Below are 13,985 nucleotides of genomic sequence, written 5' to 3'. Positions count from 1 at the left end.
TATTATTTCAGGGCTTTGCAGCATATAAATTGTGTTTAGGATGAAGCTAAAGCTTGGAAAAACCAAATTGGTAGATCTAATCCAGATTTGCTATTCTGATGAATATTTTCCTTCTCAAATGAATTGAAGTTGTCAGATTAATTCAGTCCCAACATGACAAGGGTAAGACAAATTAATTAGCTTAAGCTCCATGAGTTGTGAGGGTTTTGTGTCTGTGTGCTTTGTGTGAGGGTGTGCAGGGCACTGCTGTGGGTGACTGACCATGGCAGGGGAAAGAAGAGTCCTTCAGCTTCACCCCAGCACCTCACTCCCAGCCAGGTCACAACACTGTCAGTGAAAAGTTTGAATTCTCCTGCAGTCTGGAACTGAAGACCACATTCCTAGTGCACTTCCAGTATTAAACTATTCTCCTGAAAGTGTTCAAGAATCACAAGTAATGCTTTAAAAAGAAATTAAAATATTTAGTTGTATGGAAAAAATGGCCAGGTCAGGTCTCATAAAAATGAGCAGCCAATTTTTAGAAACTGTTGGGTTCCACAGTACTTGGAACTCTTACTTGTCATAACCTTGTTAAGATAATTACAGTAAATGGCTTTTCTGCAAGGGAATCCCCTGACATTCTTCCCTGGGAGATTAAATCTGTGCTGCTGTTCTAGACGGATTCTGCGGCTGAGTGAAAGTGTCTCCTACCTCCTTTAAAAATATCAACAACCAAAGAGAAGACAACACTTAATTCCTTTTTACAAAAGGAAAAGAGAGTCATGTCTTGGGAAGAAGGGAAATCAAATAAAAAATTTAATGCTATAGAAGAAAGGCAAGAAATGCAGTTGCCATGGAAACTGGAGCTAAGTAGAAACTTTCCAGCAAAGAGCAGAAACTAAAAATGAAAAAGCAGAGTGGTGAGGCTTGGCAGATAGCCAGGAGCTTCCTCCACCTCCTCTCCTGTGCTCCTGGTGGGGGGTTCTTCTTCATCCTTCCACAAGCTGGAGGTGCTCTGGGCATTTGGAGAGCAAAGCACTTCATAGGGGACAGCGAGTGACAGCATTGCTTGGGATGAGGCAGATGTACCAAAATCCTCTGTGTGCTTCAGCTGGGGGCCTCTTCCGTGGGAGAGGGGAAAACTCCCTGGGAAGACACATCATGTCACAGGGGGCTCGAGAGGGAGGAGAAGCTGCTTCATCTGATGGTCACAAATCACCAAGCAAATCCTTGATTGTTCTTGTGTCCGAACCAAGGTCTGGGAGCGCACTGCAGCAATAATTCCTGTTCTCCAATGCTTCTCTGATCCCCTTTTCACAGGGAAAAGGTTCCCTAAAGTCTGCCCCAAGTACTGCCATGCCTCAGACTGACTAGAAACTGTACCTCAGCTCCCACCTGGGAGTCACATTCCTTGTCAGAGTTCTGCCCTGGGCACAGGATGTGTTCCATAGTGGTTGTTGGCTGCATCCCACGTGTTTCTGAGAGCAGAGACATATTGCAGACATTCAGTTTTGTCCAGGGCTCTGGGATCATTTGATGCTGGCACGTTTAGCTCAGTTGTATGCAGTAAAGTAATGCAGTCATTGGATTAGCAATTATTAAATCCACATATGCTTTTTAGTATGACATGGAAAAAAGCAGGTTGGGAAAGCTGGGCAGGTTCCCAGGCAGGGCTGTAAAACCTTTGTGATGGCCAGGAAGTGATTTGGGTGAAAGCTTGGGGGTGTACCCAGGCCTGTGTGCTGTTACAGATGGAAGCAATGAAACCTGGGCTGTGTAGATTTCTTTCACTCATATTCTTGGAATTAAGCACGGGTCTAAGAGTTTTGCTAATTTGCCCTCAGACCGGTCAGCATCTTATATAATTGACTCCTTTTTCTTGAACAAGATAGAAAATGCAGTTCAAGTCCAAAAAATGCACTTGATCTCTTTGTATGTGAAACCTGGACAAACTTACCTGGGATGCAGCACCATGAATTAGGAACTGTTCCTCAGTGTGTCACTAGAAATAAAGCCTACACATGTTTAACTCCGCTGCATTGCCACTGACATTACTCCTCAGCTGACTTGTCATGGTCTCACCTGGACTCTCCCTCATTCAGTTATTATTTCAAAGCACAAGGATTTGTGGTTTGTTGGAGTTTTTTAGGTTGAAAGTAATGATGCTTAGAGTAACAAACTTCACTAAAAGGGATGTTATTTTTTTTTAACGTTCTTTAGCATTTGGGCGGGGGAAAAAAGCAGGAAACATTCCGTAGAAAGGGATATTTAAGAGGAAGCCGGCTCTTCGGAGGGAGCGGTAACCCCGTCCCGGGAATGTGGCTGCGATCCCAGGCGGAGCCGGCGCCCTCCCGCCTGCGGGCGGCAGCAGAGCCGTGCGGAGCCGCTGCAGCCGCGATCCTGCCTGCTCCGGGACAGGGACAGGGACAGGGACAGGGACAGGGACAGGGACAGGGACAGGGACAGCGGCTGGGACAGGGACAGGGACAGGGACAGGGACAGGGGCTGGGACAGGGACAGGGACAGCGGCTGGGACAGGGACAGGGACAGGGACAGGGACAGGGACAGGGGCTGGGACAGGGGCTGGGAGAGGGACAGGGACAGGGACAGGGACAGCGGCTGGGACAGGGGCTGGGACAGGGACACGGACAGGGACAGGGACAGGGACAGGGACAGGGACACGGACAGCCCGGGCCGGTGCTGAAATGCGGGAACCTGAGAGCCAGCGCTGGCCACAGCAGAGTTCTCCCCTGGGGCCCTTCCCGGGTGCTGCCTTGAGCAGGAATTCCCTGAGAGCAGCTGGGCTTGCAGCAGGGCTGTGTCCAGAACAGAGCAGTTTTCCTTAGGCTTTAACGTGCTGACACAGCACTGGCGTTTCTGGCGTTTTCAGCTGGAAAAGTTCCCTCCCTTCTCCCGGGTTCCTCCGTGCTCAGTGCATATAACAAATGTCTTTTCCGAGACCACTGATACTGTCTTGGTTTTATATGGTTTAGATTAAAACAATCTCATTTCTGTTGCAATAATCAAAGCAGTGATGGACTCTAAGGGTTTTGTTTGTGACCTAGGAATGCTCAGAAAAGTCAAACCAAATTGCAGAGAGGTGTACAGTGCATGTGAGCAATGCACAGCCTGGCCACAGCTGGGAAAAGCTCCACAATACCCTGTATTATGTGGGTTTATACCCAGCTCCGTATGTTATGGGAGGAAGTTTATGAGTGACATGACCCCAACAAAAAGAGCACTCCAGTTGCTGCCAAGATGATGTTCCAGGCTGCTCCTGACTGAAACAAGACACCTTCCATGAAGGATTGCCACTTACTATGTGAAGGTAACCATGGTCTACTTCCTGAAATTGCAATGAATGAGCATTTGGGAAATTCCCAATTCCTGATATCTGTTTTCAGCATTGCTGCTAAGTGTTTTACCATCTCAGGTGTGTCCCTGCTTGCCAGGCTGTCTTGTTTGGAGTAGATCTGGAGGAAAATTGTAGTCCTGGCCTGAAGAGTTCTGTTAGAAGCAAAAGTGCCTTTGTATAATGAGCTAAAGAGGACCCTCCAAAACCTCCTCAGGAGCAGGAATCTGCAGTTTCTTGCATTTGCCCTGACACAGTAGGTGTGGGGTTCCTGGTCTCTGTGAGACTCTGAAGAAGGCAAAATCTGATCTTTTTCCCAGGCTGATTTCTGCAAAGATAAACATTCCCTGCCTGTGTCAGGATCACAGGAAAGTTACATGTTAGTCCTGACCAGCACAAATCCCCCCACACTGCTGAGCCTGCAGGCTCACGTGGTGAGAAGGCTGCGAGCTCAGCCTGGCCTCCAGGCCTGCCAGGGCACTCTGTTTTAGATCCACACTGCCCAAACTGTGGTGATGGTGGGATAAGCTGTTCCAAAGGTTGTCAGACCTCAGGGTTTCAGAAACAGTGATGTATTTGTCAGCTAATGTACTGACCTGAGAGGTCCTGCTGTCAGAATATTGATCTCAAATTCCTCCAGCATCTCTTCTGTTGGGAGTTGGACCTGAATTTCAGAGTGCAAAATGTGCTCTTCCCAGATTGTTCCCTGATCTCCCCTCTACACCTTCCATTAGCAGTTCTGTGTACATGAGTCTCCCTTGTCATCCTGTCAACCCTCATGGTCTTTAAATAGTCTGCAGGCTCTGGGTGGTGATCACCACATTGTTCCCCCTCCCTCTGCAAGCTGCTCATGGAAAAGAGGACAAGAATTATTCACTCATACACTGCTTGTTCATAGTCCAATTTTAAAATCATCTCCTGCTCGTCTCATTTGCCAAGTCCATCAAACCAATATCCTGCTCAGCTCCCTGCCCTGCCCATCTCTCAGTGAGCAGCTTAGACCCCCAGTTACCCTTGGAATTCCAGAGGGATCCTACCTAGTCCCTGCTGGCTGCAAACCCAGACACAGCAGTATCGCTGCTGAAATGGGCTGCACATTGGGAGATCCTCCTTCCTACTAATTTGTTTGGTTGCTATTTTTTCTCCTCAAGGGGAATTCCATTCATCCTCTCTCAGAAGAGCCTGTTAAACTCAGCCAGTCCCAAGCTCCCAGCAAATGTCCTTTAATAGTTTCAGATTTCAGCACGGAGGCCTCTGACTGTGTGTTCCTTTAATATGTTCATGACTCCCCTGGGAGAACTAAGCCAGGAATAACCAACACTTTCTTAAGCCAGGCCTCCTGCTTGAAGGTTGTGTTTCTTTTCCTGCCATATATTCCCTTGCTCATCTCCACAGCTCCCACTTCCTCGTGCTTTGCATTGCCCATTCTCAACTCAGTTGTTCTCAGGTGTCCGAGAGGGGAGTGCTGCATCCTCTGCTTTCAATTTTGCTAGCTGAAGGAGCATAAAGGACTCTTAACATTCTCTGCAGTCGCCTCTCAGCTTGGCATACTGATCATTTCAATAATAAAGTGTTTCCTTTCATTCTCCAACAGTCAGGCCCCTGCCAGAGCCATAATTGTTCACAGATGACTCATTTTGGCTGCATGATCAAAACCAGGGAAAAGTGCTGTTTGCACAGGCTTTGAAACGTACAAGATGGGAAGAGATGTTCACGCTTGATATTTGTACCATATGTGCTTTCTAAATTTTATTATAGAACCTTTGCATTTCAAAAGAGATCCTAGTCTTGTCCTGGGGATGATTTAGAAAGGAAAAGATAAGTGGAGTTTTGAGTTAGGCCAAGATTAGCAAAGACTGACTGTGAAGTCTGAGCTGTGAGGCTGGATCCTGCTGGGGCTGGTGGGAGCTGTGCAGTGCAGAGGGGCTGTTGCTGCCCTGAAAGAAATAGATCTAGATCTGTATATGGATATCTGTGCATTGTTTGGGGGCTGCACACTTGGTCGTGCTTTGTATCAGAGTCCCACCGAAATCCTCATTTTTTTATAGAATTTATTTTGAAATCCTGCACTCGGAGTTCCAGCAGGTGTTTGCATTTTCTTCCGTGATGAAAACCCAAGGAATGTCTGCACAGTGCACGTGATGCCCCATCCCCAGTGCTGGGGGTGCTCTGCCCTGCCTGGTGTTGTTCTCTTTTCAGAGTTCACCTCAGATGTCCCTGTTGGGAGGGTCAGCAAAAGGGTCAGCAGCACAGTTCTGTTTTAGGGAGGAGAAAAGGATGTGGGAGGATGATTCCTGCAAGGCCATTCATCACCAAGCGTGAGCTGTGTCAATAAGAAGCTACCCCTGTCTCCTCCCAAAATTGCTTTGAGGCCACACAACTGTCTTAGATAAAAAAACAAACAGGCAAACTTGGCCTTCTTTGCATCAGTGTAGCATTTTGACTAATGAATTGTACCAACCCTTCAGGCCAGCTCATCCAAGGCTGCTGCCACATGGAGGTCTGAGGATGTGAAGACAAGCTGCTGTTGGCTTGGCCTCTGCTCAAAGGAAAGAGTTAGACTTGTTAATCCAGGAAAAATTAGTATATCAGAAGAATAAAGGATATAAATTCAAAAGGAAGAAGGTTTTTTTAGTAGCTTTTTCTCTCTGAAAATATAACAAGCATATTAGTGGAATGGGAACATAGTGTATGGGAACATACATTTGTGAGTGGAAGATCTATATGAAAAAGTAGGAAGATAAGCAGAAAAAAAACCAATTTGAGCTGATGCAGCAATAGAGGAGCATTATTGGGCACTGTGTGCCTTGCTAGATATTTTCTATTATTTTTATTTGGAGTGTCCTTTATCAGACCATCACCCAGTTCCCTGCTGTGGGCTGGTGAGGAGCCAGCAGGGTGAGAATTCCCAGCACTGGATCCTGACTCAGGAGAGCTCAGGCACTGGAGGTGTTGGTGCCTTGAGCTTCCACACTTCAAAACATCCCAGCCCTTGCTTTGTTCCTGGAGTGTTTTTCATTTTTCTGTTGTTTGAAGGAGGCTCTCCACATTTTGCTATCGGCTGTACTCGGGACAATAACATCTCTCAGGGCAGCCCTGTGTTGTTGTGCCAGAAGGAAAAACGTAAATTTAAATAAACCACCCTCACAATGGTATTTAAAAACTGATTGCAGGATTTCCAGTTGCTTTTGTAAAGCCCTCTTTAAAAACAATAGCTACGTTTTCATTTTTCAGCTTGTTAACAGGGAATTCTTTTAAAACAGAGGGTGTTTTCTGTGTTACTCTGTCATGTCAGCCTGATAAGGAAGATGGCTAAAGATCATTCTTGCCAAAATATTCCTTGGATGAGTCATCTGATGCCAAAAAGCAAGTGAAACGAGCAACTCTATTTGCAGTGGAGTTTGCAAATTATGTGGCAAGGAAAGGAAGAAAATAATCTGTCACATGAAAAATGAAGTTTAGATTGTGTGTATATAAATCAGTGATTTGTTGTATGAGCGTGTGATCATTATCAGGCATTTAAACATGAATTGGAAGTGCCTAATCTATTAATTAATCAGGAAATAATGTGTAATCAAGTTAATCTTTCATTTCACTTGCCAGCAGAGATGCTGCTGTCAGTGGATGTTGTCATGAGATTAAACACCCCAAGAGCTGATTCTTGCTGAGGGGGAGCCTCAGGTGTCCAGATGGCCTCGGGAGGGAGGGGAGGGAGAGGAGGGGAGGGGAGGGGAGGGGAAGGAGGGGAGGGAATGAAGGTTCCAGGCTGCTTCCCTGGAGCCCACGGCATTCCTGAGGCTGGGAGAGTTCCTGGGCTCTGCAGCACCTGTAAAACCTTCTCTTCTCCCCGCTTGGGGTTAGAACAGACTCAGCTTCCATGCAGGCCGGGAGAGTGATGCCCTGCAGGAGTTTCAGAAAGGTTCATGGTTTTTTCCTTGACCTTTTAGCACACCACATTGGAAAGCCACTGTAACAGAACTCAGGATAAATAGCTGAGCTTTCTGCTAATAATAACCCACAAATCTGGCACAGAAAGGGAGTGATGCCAGACTTTTATCAGCTCCTTCCCTGCAGCAACACAACAGCAAGTTTACTGCTGAAATACCAAGTAAAAATATTTTTAGGAATTAATTTATTTTGTTATATGAATATTTTGATCAAGGTCAGTGCAGATTTTGTCGTTTATTACAGTAATTTGTTATTACATCTAATAATTAGATTCCTAACCTGGAGGTGATGTGGGTTTTGTTTATTTAAATGTGCAGATAGGAAGGTAAAGATCATCATCTGGGCTCCCTTCCCACTGAAGGTTGGACTAGGTGAGATTTTGAGGTCCCTTTCAAGCCCCTCCAGGAACATGACAGAGAACTCCTGTTTTGTCTTGGAGAAGGAAATGGGGGATGCTGGGAAACCCAGAGCTGAAGTTACTGCGTTAATCACTCAATGAATCACTGGGAACACTTTATTTTAGTAATAAGGGATATTTGCAAAGAACAGTGTCGCTTCAACAAATATTTCCTGCCAGCAGCTTGGCGTGGAAGACACACAGTGCTGGGAAATGTTGTGCAGCTCCCAGTTACTTCTGAGGGGCTTTGTTTGATTCTGAGGGGATTTGTACAAGATTTTTCTTTTTAGTTTGGAATTTTTGCTGTGCATTGGGTTTTTCCTGCTGGTGAAAAGATCAGGCTGCTCTGAGACACGGGATGTTTGATTCCGGTAGAATTTTCTTCTTCCATTTGCATTGGACTCCACGTGTTTAATTGCTTCGTTAGGTCTGTGGAAATTAGCACAAATCTTTAGATGGATTTTGAGTTTGTAGATTTTACTGGCATCATTACCAGTCAGGTCATAAACCAGTGTACCTGAGCGGAGTGTTCTGTGTCAGCAGAGCAGGTGAAGTGCTGTTGTTTCGCTCTGCCCCAGCTCGCTGAGAGGCGATGTTGGAAGCTGATGTTCTTTAGCCCTGTTGTTCTGCTGGGGAGCGGGCAGGAAATGGAAGCGAGCGCTGTGCTCTGAGGTCGGGCTCGCCGCTTCTGCCCCGTTCCCGGAGCTCACGGCGGGCGCAGGAGCGGCTCCGAGGTGACTGCTTCTCATTTACATCGGGACTTCGTCCCCATACGCACAGCAAGAGGAAGCCACGGTCTTGTGGTAGCTATGACGCCATTCAGTAAATGGAGAGTAGTGAATTCTCTGCCTAAATTTAAAGTAAATGACCATTCTCATTTTGATCTCCAGTCTATGAACCGTTTTGTTGCAAGAAGCTGCTACATTCTACCTCAGGTAGTAAGTAAACTACTTTGCCTATGTGCGCTCTAAAAATGATCATGTGCTGTTAAAATACTAAAAAGAACTAGTTTACTTTAATTGTGTGTATAAAACTTTCCTTTATAGGTCTTCAAACAAATAACTCACTGAAGATTTTGGTGTGGGTGCAGCTGAATTGAAAGTGAAGTTATCCTCACACAAAGGAAATTACCTTCCTCCCTGCTCCTCTCCTGAGCTGGGAGCTTCGAGGCAAAAACCTGGAAATATTCCAGGCTCAGAGTGCGCTGGGTCTGCCATGGACTCGTGAGCAAATTCAGGGAGTACACCCTGAGAGTGTCTGGGAGCGCTGACAGAAACTCTGTTTCTCTTGGGTTGTAAAAGAGATATTTTGTACAGATTTTCCCTTCCTCCTTTTCCCTCGGACTTTAGGAGGAATATGATCGTTCTTCAGGCACAGAGGGGTTACATGTGACAGGGAAATTGGGATTGCAGTCTGATTTTTATTCAATTTCTTGATGGTCTGTCTGCAGTTTATTGGCCTAATGCAAATTAGAAATTAGGTTGATAGCCACCACTCCTCTCTGCTGGAGAGAGCCACCACTCCTCTCTGCCGAGCCAAAACTTCTTGTTTGGTTGGTTTGAGGTGGGGGGATGTTATTTGTTAACATTTAAATTTTAAATTTTGAAAACTTCAGTTCTTCTGAAAGAACTTCTTTATGAAAGAAATCTGGGAAACTGAAATGAAATCCCTGATACTGCTGCCTCAGAGACAGCCTGAATTCAGAGCCGTGAATTCTGCGTATGAGCAACTCAGGGCATCCTCAGGCCTGTCCAAATCAGGGGTTTGGGGCTGACCCCACTGACAGAGCATGGAAACTTTCACCTTCAAAATAAGGAATTCAAGTTCCTTGCCATCAATTCTGAGGGATCTGGGTTTAGGAAGGTTTAGGGGCAGGGTGACAGCAGTGGGTGACACCCAGGTAAGCCCTGGGTGCTGAGTTCTCTGCTAAAGCCCAGCAGCACCTCAGACTGGGTATTTTACCACAGTCTGGCATGTATTTAATTTAATTATATTTAATTCCACAGGTTAGGTTTGTGTTTGGTGCTGGGGAGGAGGAGTCAGCACCCAAAAAATCACTGCTACATTTATCTCCAATTGCTCTTCTTCCTGAAAGATCCAGCAGAGCTCCATGACTGAGCTCATCCAGCTGCCTTTTGCAGGGAGCAGCCAGACTGGGATGTGTTATTTTAGAGATGGAGATTTGATGCTGTCAGCTTTTCTCCCGAGCAGTTCATAATCCCACGTTTGTGAGTGGCAGATTCTGCTGTCCACAGAGCATTTGTGTCAGGGTGTGGCTTTCAAAAACAGAAAAAAAGTAGTAAAGGAAGAAGAAAACAGAGCAATGTTGGATTAATTGGAAAGGTCCAGCCAAGTCACATCCCCCCAGGTGGTTTGTTCATTTTCCTGCCTACTGCTCTGTAGCATCTGAAGTTAAATCCTTCAAAAATGTTGTTAAGTGAGAGAGACAGAGCCAGGCTGGTGAAACTGGAGCACAACTCCCAACCATTTATTTATGCTTTTATGTAGGGCTGCTTTCTCTTGTCATATAGTTTATAGTCCCTCATGAACTTCTCCAGCTTCATGGTCACCTCTGTGAGTGTTTCTGAAGGTACCAGGCTGATTAAAAATAAAAATCTGGAGCATTCCCACTTCACATTGCCTCAGAGCCTCTCCTGCATCCCCAGAGCTCTGAGCGTGAGTCACCTGGCTCCAGTTAAAGAAAATGAAACCTTCCCCTTTCAGATCATCTAAATTCGGGTGAGCTTTTAAAATGGTTTTGTTTAAACTTTCATTTCCATCAGTCCCTTTTTTTTTTTTTTTTGCTATGGGGAATGACAAAAGTAAATTGGATAGGCCGTGCTAAAGACATCTCTAGTGATAAAAGCATAATTGTAAAAGACTCTCTTCAGAGCTTTCATCCCAATTATTATGACACAAAATTGCAGAGAGACACTGAATATTTGGGTTCTCATCTACAGCAAATCTTTAACCAAACCTCAGTATTTTCAGCCTTTCCCATCACTGTGTTTTGGATGTTCTCATCTCCATTTGGGGATTGAATCAGCTGCACAGGATGAATTTCTGCTCATCTGGAAAACAGAGTTGCCCGTGTATTTTTTATTTATTTATTTTTTATATACCCAAATACGTAAAAGAAGATTGCTCTGGCTCAGAAGAAGAGCGCAGATGTGCAGTGCGTGAAGGCTTCTCCTTGGTGCGGGCTGTGCTGCGGGCAGCGCAGGGCGATGTCCCGGTGCTGCATCCCCCTCCCGGAGCCGGAGCCGGGAGCCTCCTCTGCCCAGCTGGGATCTGCCTCCTTGACCTGAACTTGTCGGTGCCCTCCCCACTGCTCATTCCTGCACTGCCTGGAAGCTGGCGCCGAATTCCTCACGTGTGGCCTCAAAACCAGGCATGGACTTCAGGGAAGAGCAAGACTTGGGTTTTCCTCCCGGCAGGGCCTTTCTGAGCTCACGCACACGGTGGCTTTACTTCGCGATGGGAATAGGAAGACACAAAAAGCTTGTGTCGAATTCTGATGTTCTCCATGACCGTGGAAATGTGGGAAACGCTAAAATCGGGGAGGATGGTTGGTGCTGGGGAAAGGACTCCTGAATTGGAACAGTTTCGGCCTCTTGTTACTGGAGGTTACACAGGATAATCCAGGGAAGTTTTCCAGCTCCTGCTGATGGGGAACAGGGCCCATCCACAGCCAAGCCCATGTCTTGTCATAAGACACCACAAAGATAAATTTGCACAGAAGTCTGGGAAAAATGACAAACTGAGGACACAACACAGACTTCTTGTGCAGATGTTGTTTTGCAGCTCATCCCACTCGGATGAGGTTTCTCCGTTACCTGCCAGCCTGGGAGAAGCAGCAGCCACGCGTTAAGTTCTTGGCCACCATTCTGGGTCTCTAAAATGTTTTCTGTCACTCTTCTTCCTTCAGAGTAATTTTGTGCCAGCAGATGAAGGAGCTTAGGTGCAGGATTGTGGACAATTCACTTCTGACCTTTTGAAACAGTAAATATGGAGTCAGGTTTTTTTATCTCATATATATATATATTTTCTTCCATGGCTTAAAGTGCTAATTCTGCCCATTGAAATGTAGTTTTATGGAGCAATATGAGCCGGAGGCAGAATCTTCCCTGCCATCAGGACCCAAATGGTAAATAGGCCCTTTCTCTAATTTGTGGGATGTGCTATAACTCAGTTTGAATGTTGAAAGGAAATGGGCCTCCAGGGGAGTCTGGAGCTCTGTTCATTCAACTTCTAATTAAAGTTTTCCCCTCTCAAATTTCACTTTATTTTCCCGGGCTTTTGCTCCATAATGATTATTAACATGTGTCCCACGGCCAGGAAATCATTATCCCCTTCCCCAGCGCAGCCTTCCCCGATCCCTCCTGCAGCAGATCCGCAGCGATGCCATGTGCTGCTGCTCGGGGCTGTGCTGGGGCTGTGCTGGGACTGTACTGGGACTGTGCTGGGGCTGTGCTGGAGCTGTGCTGGGACTGCTTGGGGCTGTGTTGGGGCTGTGCTGGGACTGCTTGGGGCTGTGTTGGGGCTGTGCTGGGACTGCTTGGGGCTGTGTTGGGGCTGTGCTGGGACTGCTCAGGGCTGTGCTGGGACTGTACTGGGACTGTGCTGGGGCTGTGCTGGAGCTGTGCTGGAGCTGTGCTGGGACTGCTCGGGGCTGTGTTGGGGCTGTGCTGGGACTGCTCGGGGCTGTACTGGGACTGTGCTGGGACTGCTCAGGGCTGTGCTGGGACTGTACTGGGACTGTGCTGGGGCTGTGCTGGAGCTGTGCTGGAGCTGTGCTGGAGCTGTGCTGGAGCTGTGCTGGGACTGCTTGGGGCTGTGTTGGGTCTGTGCTGGGACTGCTTGGGGCTGTACTGGGGCTGTACTGGGACTGTGCTGGGACTGCTCAGGGCTGTGCTGGGACTGCTTGGGGCTGTACTGGGGCTGTACTGGGACTGTGCTGGGACTGCTCAGGGCTGTGCTGGGGCTGTGCTGGGGCAGGGCAGAGGGGCCGGAGCCGGGAATCCTTCCAGGACACTTTGATCAGATGGTGCTGTCTGGCGGAGAGGATCCAGTCCAGGATTTCTTCCAGCCTATGCTTCACGTTTCAGGAGCCCAGGCCAACTCTGGCTTCCTATTCCTACTCCAGCAGCCTTATCTTTTTGGGGGCAGGAGTTGTTAGCACAGTTTATCTTGCTCTCTTTGAGTCCTTCCTCAGCTGAGACATGCACTCCGGTGCCGCCTGCTTTTTTCTCCCCTCTCTCTCTTTTATGTTTTCTTCTTGTTGTTTTTCTTTTTAAATGTGTCAAGTGAAGAGTTCCTCTTCCCCCTTCTCCCTTTCCACTCCAAAGAACCACCCTCCAGTTCATTAAAACGCTGGGACTGTTTTGCTCCAGTGCCAGAGGGGACAGCGGACCTGTGCCTGCATGTGTGTGTGTGTGTAAAATAGACCCAAAAATGTCCATGAACAGCAGGAAAAGTTCTGGGAGACCATCCTACTACTACCGACTGCTCCGGAGGTCACGACTTCAGAGACAGCGAAGCAGATCCCGCAGCCGGAACAGGCTTAGCAGGGGTAATTGCAAGCTCTTTAATTGCCGTGCACAGCCCGCTGCCGCTGCCAGGTAGCGCCGTAGGTAGGTGAGGATGAGCCGGGCCAGGAGCCGGGGCGGGCTCTGCACAAGGTCAGTGTGCCTGCTCTAACCTTCCCCGTGTGCTGACACTAACCCAGCCTTCCAGCTAACCGTGGGCCAGCTTTGCAGTTTGTGTCATTAAGGGAACTTCTCCCAGATGTTTGGAGCTCTAATTGATGCTTGCAGAGCTTTGAAAAGCCGTGCTTAGGAGATGGTGTCTCTCTGCAAGGATGTGTTGCTGGAACTTCTTGTTCTTCATGAGCCAAGTGTCACCGGGGGGTTGAGATGACAAAGCTGAAAACAGTTTAGGGGTAGGATTTTCCAAAAAGCCTAAAGAAGACTGTGCTCCCGAGGCATTGCAGAAGCCTGTGGGACTTGAAGCCACTTTGCACTTTAAAAAAATCCTTGTCTAAAAGGGCCTATTTGTCCTCATCAGCAGGAGGGAGGTCTGCTGAGGGATATTTCTGTAGGGCACAGGCAGCCCATTCCTTCTACTGGAGGCAGCAACTGACCCAGTTGCATTTTTAAAACAAGCTATTCTGCCTTTCTCTGCTACTGTGAAATAACTGTTTATTGGTTATTTTCCTTGTTGTTAAAGCAGCCAAAAAGTGGGAGTATGTGAGTGCTTTGCTATTGAATGTTTTCAGAAAGGAGGGGAGAGCGTTGTGTTTGCCCTCCA

The sequence above is a fragment of the Cinclus cinclus genome, chromosome 19 (assembly GCF_963662255.1).
Source record: "Cinclus cinclus chromosome 19, bCinCin1.1, whole genome shotgun sequence".
Classification (NCBI taxonomy): Eukaryota; Metazoa; Chordata; class Aves; order Passeriformes; family Cinclidae; genus Cinclus; species Cinclus cinclus.
This window is presented reverse-complemented; position numbering follows the sequence as displayed.